Source organism: Cebus imitator, unplaced genomic scaffold (assembly GCF_001604975.1).
Source record: "Cebus imitator isolate Cc_AM_T3 unplaced genomic scaffold, Cebus_imitator-1.0 Scaffold41, whole genome shotgun sequence".
In the NCBI taxonomy this organism is placed as follows: domain Eukaryota; kingdom Metazoa; phylum Chordata; class Mammalia; order Primates; family Cebidae; genus Cebus; species Cebus imitator.
The window spans coordinates 9,495,746-9,502,428 of NW_016107356.1; the positions used below are offsets into that span (position 1 = coordinate 9,495,746).

The 6,683-nt window shown below is 43.0% G+C and overlaps 1 long non-coding RNA gene across 1 annotated transcript; it reads left to right on the forward strand.

Moving 5' to 3' along the window:
* The first annotated feature begins 1,312 nt into the window (after window positions 1–1,312).
* Window positions 1,313–2,783, forward strand: LOC119470805. The gene is made up of 2 exons (XR_005199782.1): window positions 1,313–1,462; window positions 2,532–2,783. It is a non-coding gene; the product is annotated as an uncharacterized LOC119470805 (long non-coding RNA).
* The last annotated feature ends 3,900 nt before the right edge of the window (window positions 2,784–6,683 follow it).

Here is a 6,683-nt window from a genome sequence, read left to right on the forward strand (position 1 = left end):
GCAATACTCAAAGAAATAATGGCTGATTATTTTCTAATTTCCATGAAGGAAATGAAACCTTAGGTTTGATTTCCTAATAAGACCTAAGCAGCACAAATTAAAAAAAAGAAATTAGCATCTAGACACCTAGCAACGAAACCACAAAACACCAAAACAAACTTCCTAGCTAAAAGTAACTGGGAGCAAAGTCATGTTAAATGCAAGAGAACATAGGATGTTTGACACTGTCAGACTTCCCAACAGAAGCAATAAAAGTCAGAAGACAATAAAGTAATAATAAAAATAATAGCCAACCTTATTTAAGGAATTGTTGTGTTCTAAATGCTTTACATTTATTATCTCATTTAATTTTTACAGTAACATATAAGATATTATTCTTATGTTTCCAACAAGAAAACTGAGGCACAGAGACTTTGAGTTATTTGCTAAGGTTGGGTATCTCCTAACTGGCAAAGTCAGGATGGGATCCCAGGGATTCTGAGCATGGAGCCTGTGTTTACAACTGTTATGCCAAACAAGACCATTTTCAAATATCTGAGAGAAATTATTATCAATCTAGAATTCTAGAGCCAGCTAGCAATCATTGAAGAGTGAGTGCAAAATAAATGGAAAGTAGTAGACCCTCAATGAAAAAGATTACTAAAAATAAAACAAAATAAAACACAGACTATATAAAATAAAATAAAATGAAATAAAATAAAACAATGAAGACCAGTTATGGGCAATAAATGAGATCAAATGCAATGCAGGACACAATGCCATGTGACCTGGGAAAGGGTGACTGGAGTCCACATTGTGATGTTTTTGCATTGCACAGGAGGCTGAGAGAGATTGGACTAACTATGGATTTTGTAAGTCACGTATGCCTAGTCTAATTTTTTTTTTTTTTTTGAGACAGAGTCTCGCTGTGTCACCAGGCACCAGGCTGGAGTGCAGTGGCGATCTCGGCTCACTGCAACCTCTGCGTCCCAGGTTCAAGCAATTCTCCTGCCTCAGCCTCCTGGGTAGCTGGGACTACAAGCACACGCCACCACGCCCAGCTAATTTTTTTTGTATTTTTAGTAGAGATAGGGTTTCACCATGTTGGCCAGGATGGTCTCGATCTCTTGACCTCGTGATCCGCCCGCCTCAGCCTCCCAAAGTGCTGGGATTACAGACTTGAGCCACCGTGCCTGGCCTGCCTGGTCTAATTTTTAAAGAAAACTAGCAAAAGGATAGAAAGAAAATAATTTCCAAACTAATCTAGGGAAAAATGGGAATGGAGGAAAGTTGATTTATCTAATAATTATTTTGGTATAAGTATTCAGAGTTGTATTGATTTTCTTTTCCTGGGATTTTATTTTTGGGTGTGAATTTACATGTGACCTTCATGTTGAGAGGAAGGACGCCAACCTTCATTGAGTGCCTAGTCTATGCCTGGTGTTTTGCATATGTTATTGGAGTCAATCTTCACAGTAAGCCTGTAAGGGAATTAGTATTATTCCCTGTTTACAGATAAATAAACTACTCAGAGAGTTTATATAACTTGCTCACAATCATACAGCTTTTGTGAGCCAGAAAATTACTTCAAAGTCAAGTGTCTGACTCAAAGTCTAGGATATTTCTCCACTTTACTGGAATTTCCAAACCAATGAGGAGCAGAGAGCTCTGAAAAGCAGCTCTGAAATCTCAGTGTGCCCTCAACCAAGGGAGTATCCTGGATAAAGAATCGCTGTGCTCTATTCTTGTGCAAATGTGGAAAGGCCCTTGTGAAATAGAAGGTGTAAATTCTTTTAAAATCTAGGTGGTCTTTTGCCAGTGTTTATCTTCTCAGGCAGCAGATGTTACTATGTGAAGGGATCCAGGACCTCTTTTTTTAATGTAAAGAGAAAAAAAGCAGGCAGTCTTTTTACTAATACGTAAGAATCTCCGAACTTGGCTTTTCACCCAAGACCCACAAAAACCCCAGTGCACTTGTACCATAAGGGCTGCTTTCCACACGGCTCTGGCTCCGCTGTCAGAAGGGCATGTCTCTACTTCTGCTGCCTTCCTGAGAGGTGCCAGATGCTCTATGTGATATGGCTTGGATTTGTGTCCCCAACCAAATCTCGTGTTCAGTTGTAATCTCCAATGTTGGAGGTGGGTCCTGGTGGGAGGTGATTGGATCATGGGGGGGTTTTGAAACTGTCTTTGGAAAATTATAACTGAGGAAATTGTGACGGTGAAAGAGATCAGACCTAACTGACTCTACTTTGCTTCTAACTCTTAAGCTGTGCTTGTGCATTCCTGGGCATAGGCTGAACTAACTTTGGGGTGGAATTCAGTTAATGGTTTGATTCTGAAACAAAATTGGTAATGTCCCTTTTCCAAAAAGACCCTCTTTTTGTCTACCAGTCTGCCTTTGCAGGACTAACATATTAGCTGCAAGATTAGAAATTACAATTTAAGAGTTATGCAGCCTCTGGCTCTAAGAGTCTGGACCTCCCCAAACTACTCCTGGGGATAACACCACTATTGGAAAACGTAAGATCAGTGCTTGAGATATTTTGCAGACCCTGCACTCGATGGATCAGCTGACACCACCCAGACCTGTAATCTGGCCCAACCAGATCTGCCATCGCACCCAGGAAAAGAAGACATCAAGAAAGCCTAACTTTGATCCGCTGTGAATCCATCTCCAGCCTGAGCAATCAAATCCGCACTCCCGGCTTCCCAAGCCCCTACCTGACAAATTATCTTTAAAAACTCTGATTCCTGAATGCTCAGGGAGGCTGATTTAAGTAGTAATAAAACTCTGGTCTCCTGCACAGCTGGCTCTGAGTGAATTACTCTTTCACCACTGCAGCCGGCTCCGAGTTACTCTGCCCCGTCTTGATAAATTGGCTCTGTCTAGGCAGCGGGCAAGGTGACCCCATTGGGCAGTTACAATTTTCTCATGAATGGTTTAGTGCCATCGCCCTTGGTTGTGACAGTGGTGAGTTCTTGTAAGACCTGGTTATTCACAAGTGTGTGGTAGCTCCTCCTTCTCTCTCTTCCCCCTGCTCTGGTCATGTAAAATGTGTGCCTGCTTCTTGCTCTCCTTCTGCTGTGACTGAAAGTTTCCTGAGGCGTCCCTAGAAGCTGTCAAGCTTCCTGTACAGACAGGGAGCTGTGAGTCAATTAAGCCTCTTTTCTTTATAAATTACCCAGTCTTGGTATTTATTTATACCAACGTGAGAATGGACTAGAAATCTGCCCTTTTCCCTTTTAACCCTATATGCCGTGACTGATCTTAAGATTTGAGTTAGCGATGAAGGATCAAAATACATCTCTACCTATGGCTTCACATCTTCTGCTCTGGATTTCAGCCTATCCTCTACTCATTCATTCATTCATTCATTCATCCAGCACTGTCTAAGGGCCACTGTGTGCCAGGCCTGTTTCTCAGTGAACCTGCACATAACCCTTAGGTCCAAGGCTGTCAGAGGGGCTTGCCCAAGGTTATGAACTTGCTAACAGAAGAGAATTGTCTTTCGATTCATTTTATAGGGCTCCTTCCACTTTACAAGTATTCATTTTATTATCTCCTCTCTGTTCTTGACAAATCTACATGTTGTCTCAGTAGATATGGTGCAATACTTCCTGCACTTTGTCAAGGGAGGAGTGCAGTTTGCTTTTCTGTAACTCTTTTTTTTTTCCCTGGAAACATTTGACCTGCTGTGTGTCTGGCTAAGCACTGCCATGGATGTCAGTCCTGGGACCAAGCAGGTGGGATTCCCAGACATTGCCAAGGGGAAGGACAGCTCAAGCTGGTTTCTTGGCCTGGCAGGACCCTAGCTGTGGGGACACTGGTGAGAGTACAGGCTCTGGAACTGGCTCTTGGGGGATCTGGAAGGACAGCAGGCTCAGCAGAGGGCGGCCTGAAGGCCTATGTCCTAGGGAAGCAGGTTGGATGAATGGATTTGAATCAGAACAGAGCCGTGTAGCTTGAAGGCTGTCCAGGAAGTGAGACAATCTGAGCAGAAATGGGCTCTGCGTGGCCTAGTTTTGCCAGTGCAGTCTGAGCTGCTGCCTGCTGCCTCTACGTCCTGCCTCACTGAGTGTCTGTGCTTTCTTTAACATGGAGTTGATTTTTTTTTTTTTTTTTTTTTTTTTTTGAGACGGAGTTTCACTCTTGTTACCCAGGCTGGAGTGCAATGGTGCCATCTCGGCTCACCGCGACCTCCGCCTCCCGGGTTCAGGCAATTCTCCTGCCTCAGCCTCCTGAGTAGCTGGGATTACAGGCACGTGCCACCATGCCCAGCTAATGTTTTGTATTTTTAGTAGAGACGGGGTTTCACCATGTTGACCAGGATGGTCTCGATCTCTTGACCTCGTGATCCACCCGCCTCGGCCTCCCAAAGTGCTGGGATTACAGGCTTGAGCCACCGCGCCCGGCCTGGAGTTGATTTTGAAAGCTGACTTAGCAATAAGCTGTTCCTTTTTTTACTGATGCTTTTTAAATGATGACATAAATGCAAGGTGGGCAGGTGGGGCTAGGGACAGTTACCTACCTCTTAGGAGGAGGTGGGGGAGGTATTTGATGCTGCTGCCCCTGCTGGACACTTAGTATCCCGGCCAGGGGGACAAGGTCTAGGCCGAGAGCTGTGAACAGATGCCTACACCACCAGCAGGTGGGAGTCCCTGGAAAAGTGTGTGAATGACATCTATTGGAAATGCCTGTGGGTAGACGTGGGGCAGTCCTGCGAGGGGCCCGTAGAGAGCAGTCGGGATGTTCTGGCTACGCTGGTTTTGTCATTTATTATAGGGCGTTGGCAATGCAGGTGGTAACCTTTGATCTTAGTAAAGCCAAACTTAAAGGGCAAATTCTCCATCTGTAGGTAACTTTGTAGCTAATCACAGGGCAGCTCAAGAGTGTTCAGAAACGAGATGGTCTATCACATGGGTGTGCTAGCAGAATAAGGGCCCTGCAAATATCCACGTCTTCATCCTTGGAAACTGTGACTGTGTTAGGTCACATGGAAAGGGAGATTGAAACTGCAGATGACAATCGGTTTGGTAATCAATTAACATTAAATTAGGGAGGTGATCTTGGATTATCCAGGTAGGCCAATTAGAATCATGAGGGTCCTTAAAGGTGGAAGAGGGAGGCAGAAGGACCAGAGAGGGTGACAGTGTAGGGAGGACTCAAATGGCTGTTGCTGGCTTTGAAGATGGAGGAGCATAAGGTGGCCTCCAGAAGCCAGAAATGGCAAGAAAACGAATTCTCCCGGAGAGCATCCAGAAAGGAAGGTCGCCCTGCTGCTGTCTTGATTTTAGCAGAACCTGACCATGCTAGCACCATGATCTCAGACTTCCAGCCTCCAGAACTGTGAGGAATAAATTTCTGTTTTTACAAGGCACCCAGTCTACGGTACTTTCTTATAGTAGCACAAATCAATAATCTAAGCTTCCACCTTAAGAAACTAAACAAATAAATTAAGCCAAAAACAAATAGAAAATATCAACTATTCTAAAGTTTATTCGGAAAGGCAAAGGAACTCTAATAGCCAAAACAATTGGCTCACACCTGTAATCCCAGCACTTTGGGAGGCAGAGAAGGGTGGATTACATGAATCCAGGAGTTCGAGACCAGCCTGACAAATATGGTGAAACCTTGTCTCTACAAAAAATACAAAACTTAGCTGGGCACAGTGACGTGTGCCTGTAGTCCCAGCTAAGCCTGGAAGGTCGAGGCTGTAGTGAGTTGAGATCATGCCACTGTACTCCAGTCTGGGTGACAGAGTGAGACCCTGTGTCAGAAAAAAAAAAAAAAAAAAAAAAAAAAAAGAATAGGAAGAGCCACTCTATCCAATTTCAAGATTTATTTTATAGCTATAGTAATCAAGATAGTATGTTATTAGGAGAGGAGTAGACACATAGATCAATGGGAACAGAATAGATAACCCAGAAATAGACCCACACAAGTATGGCCTATTGATATTTTTTAACTTTTAAGTTCAGAGGTACAAGTGCAGGTTTGTTATCTAAGTACACTTGTGTTATGGAGTTTTGTTGTATGGATTATATTGTCACCCAGGTATTAAGCCTAGTGCTGATCAGTTGTTTTTCCTGATCTCCTTCTCCCAACCTCCACTCTCTAAAAGGCCCCTCTATGTGTCCATGCGTTCTCATCATTTAGCTCCCACTTATAAGTGAGAACATGCAGTATCTGGTTTTCTGCCCCTGTGTTAGTTTGCTAAGAATAATGGCCTCCAGCTCTATCCATGTTCCCGCAAACATGATGTCATTCTTTTTTACGGCTGCATAGTATCCCATGGCGTATATGTACAAGAAAATGTGGCACATATGCACCATGGCTTATTGATTTTTGACAAAGGTGCACAAGTAATTCAATGAATGAAAGATTGTCATTTAGGTAAACAGTTTAGTTAAGTAATTGGACATCCATAGGCATAAAAGTAAGGCTTGGTTTAAGACTCACACTTTATTTAAAAATTAACTCAAAATGGATTGTGGCTTTAAATGTAAAATTTAAAACTATAAAACATTTAGAAAGAAACACAGGAGAAAATCTTTGAAATCCAGAGCTAGGCAGAGTATTCTTGGACTTGACACCAAAGGTAGAATCCATAAATGGAAATATTGATAAATTGGACTTCGTCCAAATTAAAAACTTTTCCTCAGTGAAAGACCCTATTAAGAGGATGAAAAGAGATGCTACA